We start from the raw sequence: 12,662 nt of genomic DNA, 5'->3' as shown, positions 1-12,662 counted from the left end.
AATGAAAGGGAGGTGGAAACAATTATAGAATCTTTAAAAAATAAAAATTCATATGGTCATGATGAATTGCAAGTGACAGTAATTAAAGCTGTTAAAAGTAAATTAAGTAAAGTCTTATAATAATAATAGGTTAAATACCTTGTATACGTCCTCAATCCAAGTCGTCTTTTAAAATGACTATAGTTTCGGGGCCAACAGCCCCATTGTCAAATTTTCTGTCTTGTTAATTACTGTTTATAGCATTGGTCACCGTTGAAGTACATATATACACATACACTGACACACGAAACATTTAATGTTTAAATGTTTCGTGTGTCAGTGTATGTGTATATATGTACTTCAACGGTGACCAATGCTATAAACAGTAATTAACAAGACAGAAAATTTGACAATGGGGCTGTTGGCCCCGAAACTATAGTCATTTTAAAAGACGACTTGGATTGAGGACGTATACAAGGTATTTAACCTATTATTATTATTATTATTCAATCCAGGAGGCAAACATGGATAAAGTCTTATGTCATCTAATAAATTCGTCCTTTCTATCAGGCATATTTCCAAAACAATTAAAGCTTGCAAAAATAATTCCTTTACACAAAAAGAATGATACAGCAGACGTTTTAAACTACTGACCAATATCTGTACTATCATCTATCTCTAAGATATTTGAGAAAGCAGTGCATTTGCAGTTATCTGAATTTTTGGAAACAAATAACTTATTGGAGGATAACCAGCATGGGTTCAGACATGGTAGGTCAGTTGTTAGTGCTGCTGTATCTTTCATTGAGTCTGTTATAGACTCAGTAGACAAAGGAAATTTTACAACAGGAATATTTATGGACCTTTCAAAAGCTTTTGATAGTGTTAAACATTCAAAGCTAATAGAAAAACTTCAGATTCTTGGTCTCTCTCAAAATGCTTTAAATTGGTTCAGTTCTTACCTCCATGACAGATCTCATTATGTAGAAATTTCCCGCTTAACTAAAGATAATAAAATTACTAAAATATCATCAAATTGTAAGCCAATCAGGTTTGGAGTACCTCAAGGATCAATTCTAGGGCCTTTGCTTTTTCTTTGCTACCTTAGATGAGTAAACAATGCATTAATCTATAAGCTGAATAGTAAGTTGTGTCTTTACGCTGATGATTCAAATCTCGTTTTATCAACTGCCTCACAAGAAGAAACTGAAGTGTGTTCTTACATTGAATTGGAAAACCTTGGAAACTCTTGGAGAAATCACAATTTACTTTTAAATCCACAAAAAACTAAATTTGTAATGTTCAAGACAGCTCAAAGTAAACTACTACTAGAGCCTTTAATAATTTTGATTTGGCGTAGACCACTTGTATACTTGTATGAATCAGGAGCTCAATGTAGGTCTTAATTTATGGACAACCCATATTGTATAGCTCTTAAAACATTCCACAAATTTACAAGAGGGACTTTATGGGAACGTGATACTTTCTTATCCAAGAAACCCTGGTTGTGCCCTCCCCAAACACTTTATCCTGGACCACCCTGTACGGTAAACTTACCAGTTAGGATACACATAGTACAGAGTAGATGTGGTGACGCCAGTAGGGGCAGCAGTGGTAGGAGGGACAGTAGCTGGTCTAGCAGTGGTCGGGGGAGGTGCTAAACAAAATTAATCAAAATGTAAAACCACTTGGAATTGGACAAATACCAAGAAAAATAACAACACAATTTTATATAGCTAGTTTTAGGAATGAACCTGAGGCACATCAGAATGTGGATATAAACAACCAACTGTAACCTGTGAAAGATGATAGTGGATGTTGTTGAGGTTGATGTACAGTATGAATGTTGTGTTAGTTGATGTTGAATGTTTCAACAGTTCAGACTATTCAAACGCTCCATCAGGTGATTCTGCAACATAAGTGTACGTTTAAGAAGGTTTAGGTAAAATGAAACAATAAATTTGATAATACTTTGCCATTGTGGAATAGTATCTTGTTAATATGGAGGTTAAGTTTGTTTGGGCGATCAGAAAATAGTTACTGAGACTAACTATTTTCAAGTACCCTGCTTACAGACAATTTCTTTACCTAGAGTGTGAAAAAATATCTGGACAAGTTCATTGAATTCCAGAAGCATATATCTTGAGAAACTGGAAGCTACATCCAAACACAAAAACTGGAGTTTCATTTCTCTATTATCAATCAATAATCTCATATATTTAAGAGTCACTTTGAAGCTAAAGTATAAGCCCCGACAAACTGGCCCGGGATTTGCATCGGGCCCGAGACATAATTGGCCCCTCTCCTCACATTGAAGAATAATCTTTCTCTTCCTTGAGCCCCCGACAAACCTAAAATCTCTTGGCCTTATAAAAGCAGCCCTGATGACAAACATTGTACCCAATTAAACTTTTAGCTGATAAGTTGATTGTTAACGCAAACGTTTAGTCTTTGGATTCTAAGAAACATAAAATAACTTCTATAATACTCCTATGTAAGTGAAAAGTCTTCTAAAGTCCACATAAAAATAACATGAAACATGATTAATTTTAAGACATTTTGAATAGAAATTCTCTAACTATACAATTGGCAAAAATAAATGCACTGTTACTAGCGATTGAAAGAGGACACTCACCACTTAGAAAAAATATGGGTTGCCTTTCAATATAGGTTCTTTGTAAAATCAGAAGTAGAGCCTCCGGTCCTATGCGTTCCCACTCCACTACATCACTGTTTCTAGACAAACTTAGGTAAAGTAGGAAGCCCCAAGATTTTTTTCAATTTAGTTAGTTTCAATTAGCTGAAAACTTCAGCTATAACCAACTTTGGTAATTTAATTTGTAATAACGTGTTAGTTCTTTAAACACGTGATGTACAAGGGGAATTCAGAAGGTTTGAAGCCTGAGAAATTAAAAAAATGTTTTTTTTCAAAAAAAGGGTATATGTTTTATCTGTGTTACTGTCGGGATAATCTAAGGTATGAATCAACTAAAGATGTTTTGTGCCGTCGGAAGTAGAGCACATCTTCAAGTCAGAATGTCTAGATAACACATTATATTTCTGTAAGAAAGGCTCTTTTTAAGGTAATTACTTTACACCAATTGCATTCCATCTTTTTAATAATTTTATGGTTTCTCTCTGCAGATTCAGGATTCATTTTGGCAATGAGTACCTACTTCATTTTGTAGAAAAAAATACATCTACAAAGCATTTTTTTCAGATTATGGAACAGAGCAAATTAACTAGAGGATCCAAAATCTGGGGAGTTTGGTGGATGGGGAAGCATTTTTAAGTGTATTTCATGGACCTTTGCTACAATTTTAGAGGTGTGGCTGGGGTATTTACTTGATGCGGAATCACTTTTGTCTGTGCCAAATGTGATTTTTGTTGTAACAGTGTTTTTCAATTGGTTCAACAGTGATGTAAAGTGATTGATTCATGGTCAGACTGTAGGTCTAGGAAAGTTAGCCATAACTTATTGTGCATATGATGGTAATTATTACTCTCCAGTTATTGTTTAATTTACCATGGATAATCTATGAGAATGACACCAAGGACACTCCAAAAAGTTATGGCCATTATTACTCCCTCAAAAGAACATAGTTTCTTTCTTGGCACTTTTACACCCACTTCCGCCCACTGTTGCTTTATTTCATGAGTAACATCATACATGTCCTTATAAACTATAATGTAACATTGTAAGAAGTTGGTTGTACTATGTTTCAATATACAGTACCTAAACATTGCTGAGGTACATTCATTTGAGTAATTTCTTGTCATGAAATCATCAGTCAACAGACGCAGCACCCATCGTGCTTAAATCTTTGTCATACTCAAAAAGTCATGTAAAATGTGGTACCAGGTCTACTGAAATGTTTGCAATTCTGGAAAATTCTCTTAACGTTCATTTTCAATCATTTATAGAACTATGCAATGTGTTTCTTGGTAGTGGCAGTTGCAGGCCGTCGTGAACATTCATCATCAAAAATAGAGATTCGACTTCATTTTTAATCATTCGCCTACTTATCACTGTTAAAAAATTGACAAGAATAATCTAAACTTCTGTCTTATCCTGTTGATATCCAGACGGTCAATAATAAAAATGTTATGACTGCATGGATTTTGAATTACAGACTAACAGACACTGCTGAATGCACAACCTTAAAACTGTTGGCCATATAAAATTTTATATGACACGGCGTATATCTAGTGCGGCCTTTGGCTGCCTCAACTTAGGGTGGCGAGGACTATAACTAGGGGTCATCATAGTTGATTCTGCTAACGCTAAATCTTTGTCAGGCTGAAAACTTTCTGAGCTACATAGTTACCAAATATCAATGAAATATTTTGTAGTACCTTGTGGTTGCGGAGCACCTCCTGGTGGAGCACCTCCTGGTGGAGCACCCCCTGGCGGAGCACCTCCTGGCGGAGCACCCCCTGGTGGAGCACCTCCTGGCGGAGCACCCCCTGGTGGAGCACCTCCTGGCGGAGCACCTCCTGGTGGAGCACCCCCTGGTGGAGCACCTCCTGGCGGAGCACCCCCTGGTGGAGCACCTCCTGGTGGAGCACCCCCTGGTGGAGCACCTCCTGGCGGAGCACCTCCTGGTGGAGCACCTCCTGGTGGAGCACCTCCTGGTGGAGCACCTCCCGGTGGAGCACCCCCTGGTGGAGCGCCTCCTGGTGGAGCACCTCCCGGTGGAGCACCCCCTGGTGGAGCACCCCCTGGTGGAGCACCCCCTGGTGGAGCACCTCCTGGTGGAGCACCTCCTGGTGGAGCACCTCCTGGTGGAGCACCCCCTGGAGGTGGAATTGCTCCTGGTGATGGTGGAGCACCCCCAGGTACTCCAGCTAATTAATTTGGTGCAGATATTGAACAACCGGATCATACACTTTATCATCTATTATTACCTTTGAAAGTATTTTATTGAGTTAATTTTAAAACTCCTAGCCACATTCTACGTGCCCCAAGTATCCTTTCCCTTCAAAGAAATAAGTACCAAAATAAAAATGTTCACTTGGATTAGCCAAGGAAAATAAAAAAAACACTCTGCTGGTTGGCAAATGTTTGAGATGAAACCCACTAATGCTAAGTTATTCTCAATAAAGGAACAAATCCAAATATACCATATGTATATCTGTTGACGAGAATATTGTTCTGATTGAGTTTTACAGTTACCAGAATGTTTCGAAATTAATTTAAGTCTGTCTAGAAAGTGTTATACCTGGTTGAGTTGCAGGAGGTGGAGATGGTGGTCTAGCTGTGGTGGCCGGAGGTGGAGGAGGGATTGCCGTCACAGTATTGGTCGAGTTGACCACTATCACTTGAGTGCCACCACACAAGAGTCCAGCACATGGCACAGTTGGGTTGCAGCTGATGCCAGCACAAGGTAAGCTCACACCACAGTTGGGGAAGCAGGCGTAACTTGGCAACTGGGGAGTCTGAGGAATACCAGATGCATACCAAGGAAATGGAGCTCCTCCAAAACCATTTGATATGTACTGGCCATACTGTAAACATAAAACAACAAATCTCAATAACAAAGCTTGTCTTCAAATCTGAAGGGTCGCCGGTTCGATTTCAAGCGAGATCGTTTCCAGACCCAGATGTCATTTGTCATTGGGCTATGAATTAATAATACTATCTAACAAAAAGTTTGACGTTAGGAAGTAATAAGACCAGGGTTTGGACCATTCCCTTTCAAAACGTAAAAAATGCTAATGGCGTAGAAACACACGAAATAAAATACTTTTGTTTGAAAACTGTTAACTATACTTTTCTTGATTGTTTCACTATTGTATTTGGTAACCATTTTAACTTAACTTCCATTTTCTCTCAGACTATCAAAATACTAAAAACCAAGGTCTTCAATAGGTAGGTATAACAATCTACTTAACTATAAACCCAATTGTGATCTAGTCAATGTAATGACTAAAAGAAGTAGTCATAGTAGTTTTTCTTTTTTTTTTTGTCCTAGGGCACTAGGCACGAGCCCGGAATTCTTTATCACATTACTGCATGCTAGACCTTGGGGTTGCGGCATTAGCACTTAGATAAAATCCATTGGTGATTTGGCGGGATTTGAACCCGGGACCAATACTTTCAACCGTAGGGTAATTCTTCTAGGAACCGTAGGACCCTAGGAACTGAAGTCCCGCGCTCTAACCACTAGACCAGCTCGCTCCCCAGACGTCATAGTATAAGAAAGATATAAATTCAAAATGCTCCTGATTTTTTAGCATTGAAAACTGGAAGGCTAAGTGTTAGAGATGAATGAGCAGGTTATCCAAAATAGGAGAACTCACCAGCATTCACTTATTCTAGATTCATACCGAAACATGGAGAAGTGAATCCTGGAGAGTACTGCTTTGAACTGAAGTCACAAATCTTTCCGTCAAGAGCTAACCCACAGATTTGTGTGATTTCATGTTCACACCTCATACACACAGCATCAGAAATGTGTTTCTACATAATACGTCTGTGCGATACGCACATTTTGATGCTATGTATAGCAAAGTGTTGCATCCTTGTGTGGTTAGTCTCCAATACCTTATTAAGCTGTTGCCAAAGGCAGTCAGGTTCAATTTTTAATTCTCCAGAATACTATATTTTTTTGTAAACGGACCTCTTGTCCTTCCCAAAGGGATTTTTTTAATACAAATCAAATCAAATTGTCTGTATTTCTTAGAGTAAATCAGTCCATGGAATGGTATCAAGTCTCTTTTTCTCTGATCTCATAATTTTCCTTTCTCAAATTCAAATAATCAGACAAATATATTTTAAATCTGTGGCTCAGTCAGTAGCATAAAAGATAACAAAAGATGCATTGACGATTCCTTTATCTTGTATTTTGCTCATCCATTTGGCCTGTGCATGATGGTATAACATAGACATGGACATAACATATAAGGTACCGGTAACCAAGTAGTGAGCTGATGTAGTAGCCTACATGAGAGTACTGATAAATACATTAGTGGCATTGTTGAGGCAAGATCCCACAAAATCACTGCCTAGAATTTTTAGTCGGTTTCCGGTACGTTTCTGACTGAGCTACCGACTCATATTGGTCTGATTATTTGAGTTTGAGAAAGGAAAGTGATGACCTCAGAGAAAACCAGACTACAGAGCTTTCTTTGCATCATGGTTTATCAATATCTTTTGAGAGCATGATGCTCTCTGAACTTGGAATGTCTAACCCTGCAAGGGATTGCTGGAATCATCATCCTCGTTCAGATATTGACACCTGTTTATGTCACGGTGTTAAAATGATAGAACAATAATGTGAAAATGCATAGCAGAATAGTTGTTCTGAAGATGTGTAAGGGAAGCTGTTTTTATTTAGGTCATTAGGTGAGTCGCTGGCTCAGTTGGTAGCATCAGGGCAGTGATGTCATGGGGTTTGTATCAAGATAGTAAAGTTCACCTTACCAATTCCACTGTATGGTTCAGAGACTTGAAAACTAGGGAAATACCTAGGGAGTACGAATAAAGTTTATTGTCTTTAGGAATTCCTTGCTTAGAATAATATATGGGCCAATTAAAAATACCAAAAGCTGGAAAGTGTCAATAAACAGAGTTAGGGGGGATGTGTAACATCCAAATATAAAAAAGAGGGCCAAAAAAAAATGAACAACTTTGAAACCTAATATTAGGTGTCCATAGATCATTTTTGAAATTACCATAAGATAGAGGAACTCGTCAAATATGTTTTGCATGTATCAATCAGCTGTATCATTGTTGTCCTTCAAAGCTTTAAACTTCAAAACATAACCTGCAATAAGGCAAACGTCATGAATATGCAAGAGAAAGCGTTGAATGGTTCATGAGAAAAAAAAATTTGTCTGTCAAAGACCAAGTTTATAAATCGAGTCCCCAATGTTCAAGAATTAAGATTAAGAGTCAATGCCCAATGTAACTGACAAAGTAGATGTTTTTTTTTGGCAGGACGAGATAGAAAGACCAAGTAATAAAGGACCTCACCTGACTGGGGATGGTGTAAAATAAGTATTGGATAGAAGAAAATGCAAGCTATTGTTGTTGGTGAAGCCAAAAACTTCTTAGGGGGCCAATGACCAAGGATTTTTTTTTTTTAAACTCATTTTCAAGGACTCATGATAATAATAAAATATTGTAAAGCGAAAATAAATATAGGGGTTAAGCCTGATCACTATCAATTATCAATCATTGAGATTGGGATAACCTCCTTTAGGGCTAGTAGGTTTTTGTAAAAAATCTAATTATGATACATTATTCATGAGAAATAACGATTACTTCTTTCTTCCCTGAAATTCTACATAATTCCTCAGATTCAGTGGCGGTTTCAAGGGCTATAGGGCTATCAGGGCTAATGCCACCGTTGGACTCTGAAAAAATAAATTTAAACATACATTTTGTTATAAAAACATAATGAAGGTTTTTGGACACATTTCTAGACATTAAAAATGGCTTTAAAAAGTCACCAAACCAATTTAAAAATACCAAATTTTGTGGAGGAGGACCCCCACTCTTGGTGTGGAATACCTTGGTAGCACCTCGTTGTCAAGGTCCTAGAACCGCCACTGCTCAGATTTTATCAATCAAGCTGTGACACCAATTGAGTAAAGTACATTTTATCCCCTTTTAAAGTTATTTAACAGTTTGACACTTGTTCTATGACATCTTCTATGTATGTACTGTATTGAGAATAAAGTCCACAGCTGGTGAAAAAGAAAAAAATACTCTTTTGTCGCACAGCCACTATTACTAAATGATGTTAACCGCTCATAGTTTGCTACATTTGATTTCTTCAGCTGAGCTATAAATCAGCAAACTGTTAACTTGAAATCTAATCAGTCTTTACTGGCCCGATTAGTGTATCAGTAAAGAATGCATTTAACTAGGCTCTTTAAGGTTTTATACAGCGCAATGTATCCAAAATAAATTTCTGCACTTTATGTACAGTCATTAATTTAAGTAGTGTAATTTAATACATTACACAAAAGTAAATAATAGTCAAAATAGGTAAACACAGGAACGTCAATAAATAATAAGTTCTTTGTGAATGAACGACTGTAAGTGAGGAGCCGAACTTTAGCAGCCTGTACCTATTGTAGAACAAGAACAATTGTGGATAAATGTGATTGTATTTGTTTTCAATGGATTAGCGACAAAAATATACAGTTTTTTATGTAAATAATATTCTTTTTGGTGGAAAATCAATATTTTTCCCAAATTCTATTTAAGTTACTACCAAATTTTTTTTTTTTTTTATGTTTACCCAAACCTCAATTTTTCATGTTGTTTTCATTTTTAAAACTCTTCATAATGATTTTAGAGACCAATAAGTATATTTTAAAACATTTTTTAAAAGAGAATTCTGGCTTTTAGACATCCTAAAAATATGCTTCAAAGCATTTAACATTTTTGGTTGTACGGGGTGGCCTTTTCCTCCAACTACTAAAACGAGATACCGGTTTTGGTTTTGCCCCTATAAATAATTCCTAAAAATATTCCTGTGGATTTCCCCCTTAGTATATCTATGTACTGAACTATAATAGTAATGTTATTAATTTATTCTCCTAAGGTGTATTTTTTAAGCAATAAAAGAAATTACCCCGCCATAATATGATGATAAATCCTGGCTCGGAAGATACTGCTGTCCATATAATGGGAAGTTCATGGGCAGTAACTGGCCACTCTGAAACCAGATGTTAGTATTATAATACTACCTAGTTAATTGGGGTATTTTTGAAGTTGGTACACTTTGACAAGTGAATATTACTGGTTTTGAATACAATAAAGGTACTGTCAAAAATTCACATAGTACAAGATTTGTTAGAAAGAAGTGAAAAAGAAGATTCAAGAAATCAGTAAAGAAAACGGTAAATGTAACTTGAATTATAAATAAAATAAATTAGATTGTGGTTAGGCATTGATTTAGTTTACATTGTATACCTATGTTGTTTCAGTGCCTGTATTATTGGTGATTTTGTGATGCAATATGCATTTTCAGGTAGAGTTTTAAGAGAAAATGTTCCAACCATTGAAAACACCACCACCATTGAAATGTTGAAAACACCTCAAACAAATGCATTTCATAAACATTTGAAATATAGAAAAATTAAAAAGGTATTTTTGTAATTTAAATTTTTTGATTTAGGCCTAATACAAATGCTGTGCCAGCATTTCGTACGTGTGTAAAGGTGGTGTAAATAAAATATTTATGAAAATTATTGGAGATATGGTAAAAAAATTAATTTAATTGTACCGTTATATTTGTTTATTTAGAGTAAAATTAAATTTCATTTTAGCGAATTTCCCATATAGGGAATAAGCTATTACCGTAGGTCTCATGGTAAGACCTAGACCCGGGACCGATTTACTTTTTCGTTTTGAGGTCACCAGAGGCCAAAAACACCATCCGTTCAAATTCATATATATATATATATATTTATATATGTGTCCGTTAGCGCGATAACTCAAGCAAAATTGATCCGATTTTGATGAAATTTGGTACAAACGTGTAAACCTACATTTATTCGAACGAGTTCGCGAACCAGCATAATCGGACAATGGGATCAGGGGTTTATGGGGGGTTTTATGGGGTAAAAATGGGTTTTTCTCATTTTTGACCCTAAAAACTTTAAATTTCTAAATTTCTCTCTAAACCATTTTGAAGAGCTTAAAAAAACAAATAATTTAGTATATTGAAGTGTTTTTGAATGTTCATTGAGTACGGAGAAAATTAAAAAATTGTAAATTTAAAATTCCCATGTTATTCTTATGGAGAATAAATAAACTGTTCTAGTTTGCTTGTTTATGGATATATTTTAATCAAATTTGGCAATTTGGTTTATTTCATACTAAGCTATCAATATTTCAATTGAAAAAACACACCTCAACATCTTCCCTGTAGCAGCAAACCTAACTACTCACTAAAATTAATGTTATAGGAAATAAATCTGAAAATTTATAGGGAATATTTTAGTAGAAATCAAGCCGGGTAAATGGAAATTCGCTTAGTATGCAGGTTTGCTGCGACGGGGGTATTAATTTTGACGATTGTCATGAACATTGTACATAGTTTTAACGACAATAAATCATTTCATTTCATTTAGTAGAATTCGAATTAACGCATTTATGTATGACAGTAGGCAAAGAGTGGATTTACTAACCGATTAGTAGTCTAAGTCTAGTCACAAGTGGTGAACTATTAGCACAGCTTATAGGCCAATCTTCGGTCCCAGGTAAGGGACACGAATCACGGCCTTTTAAAAATTGAACTTTTTGAATGTCAATAAGGATTAACCAACACTTGCAGTTTACGTGGTATAGTCTTGGAGCTTCCAAAGAATCAATGCGAGTGCCAACGTATTCAGAGGCTGTATAGTTAACTAAAACCACTTTAAATTGAAAGAGATTTGCCATATTATGAATATTTAGTTTGTATTTCTTCTCAAATCACGTTTTTTTGTTTTATACTTTGTAGAATTAAAATTATTTAAATATAAAAGTAAAACTACAGTGTGATAATAACAAACTGTAGACTGCAGCGCCCCTCTCGGTGACTTAGCGAACTGCTTTCGATGAATGACTCCTAGCGGTGAATAGACGAACTGTTGAGCACGACGATGTAAATGCTGTCTAGTTGCGAATAAACGAACTGTTCGTTCAGTAGTTCAGTGTAACCCCATTTCCCCACACGGCCACACGGTATCAATAGGCAACCATCGATGGTAACATTGACATCGACCATCGATGTACCGATAACATCATTGCGAAAATATCGATGTTTTCAGATTTTCGTCTGCTTTTTGAATTCTCTAGTAACGGAAAACTCTACATCTCAATACTTGGCCAAAAACATCGATGTTTTACGAAAAAAACGATGTGAACAAAAACATCGGTAACCTACCATCGATGCAAAAAACATCGAACATCGATAGGAAAACATCGATGTTTCGAAAACATCGACTATCGATGCTCATCCCTACCACACGGACAAGGCCAAAACAAATACTAGAAAATCCAGTTTTTTATCATGAAAATCCCGTTGATCCCAGATGAATTTGTTCGTTCAATCCCTAGTGTTACATGTGACGTATCTTGTTTAAATAGTTGTTTGAACATTGCTATTATATTTGATATTGTGTTAGTTTTTCTCTAAAATTAAGTGAGTGCTCTTTACCTGCAACTCATTAAGTAAAATTACAGTAAGAAAAAAGTAAATTAAGTACCGGTATTAAAAGTCCTCTTTACCGCAGCTCATTAAGTAAATTTCACAGTAAGTTTTAACCAGTTACAAAAACATACTACAGACAGCTGGTATTATTGGGCTCATTTCATAATAAACTTGTAGTTTCCATTAGATTTGCATTGGGCGATCAGCTGATTTACTAATAATATTAGTTTGTACTTTTTTATAAAATGGGCCCCAGGTGTAACTTTACCCGTTCCATAGTTGAAGACACTTAAATAATTGTCACTCTCAATTACCATTTGTAATAGAAAAAATTACCACACTTATAGTTGATTTTTAAAACAAAAGTCAAGTTGTGAGTTTTGAAATATGGCCTCTAGTTTCATTTAAGCAGATATGTACCCAAAACACAGCCACTAATAATCGCAATGTATAAATACCCCCTCTGCAGCAAACCTGCAGACTAAGCGAATTTCCATTTGCCTGATTGGATTTATATTAAATTTT

Source organism: Macrosteles quadrilineatus, unplaced genomic scaffold (genome assembly GCF_028750875.1).
Source record: "Macrosteles quadrilineatus isolate MER2022 unplaced genomic scaffold, UCM_ALF_1.0 Scaffold_7__1_contigs__length_78375512, whole genome shotgun sequence".
NCBI classification, from domain to species: domain Eukaryota; kingdom Metazoa; phylum Arthropoda; class Insecta; order Hemiptera; family Cicadellidae; genus Macrosteles; species Macrosteles quadrilineatus.
The sequence above is the reverse complement of the archived record's forward strand: the minus strand, read 5'-3'. Positions refer to the sequence as shown.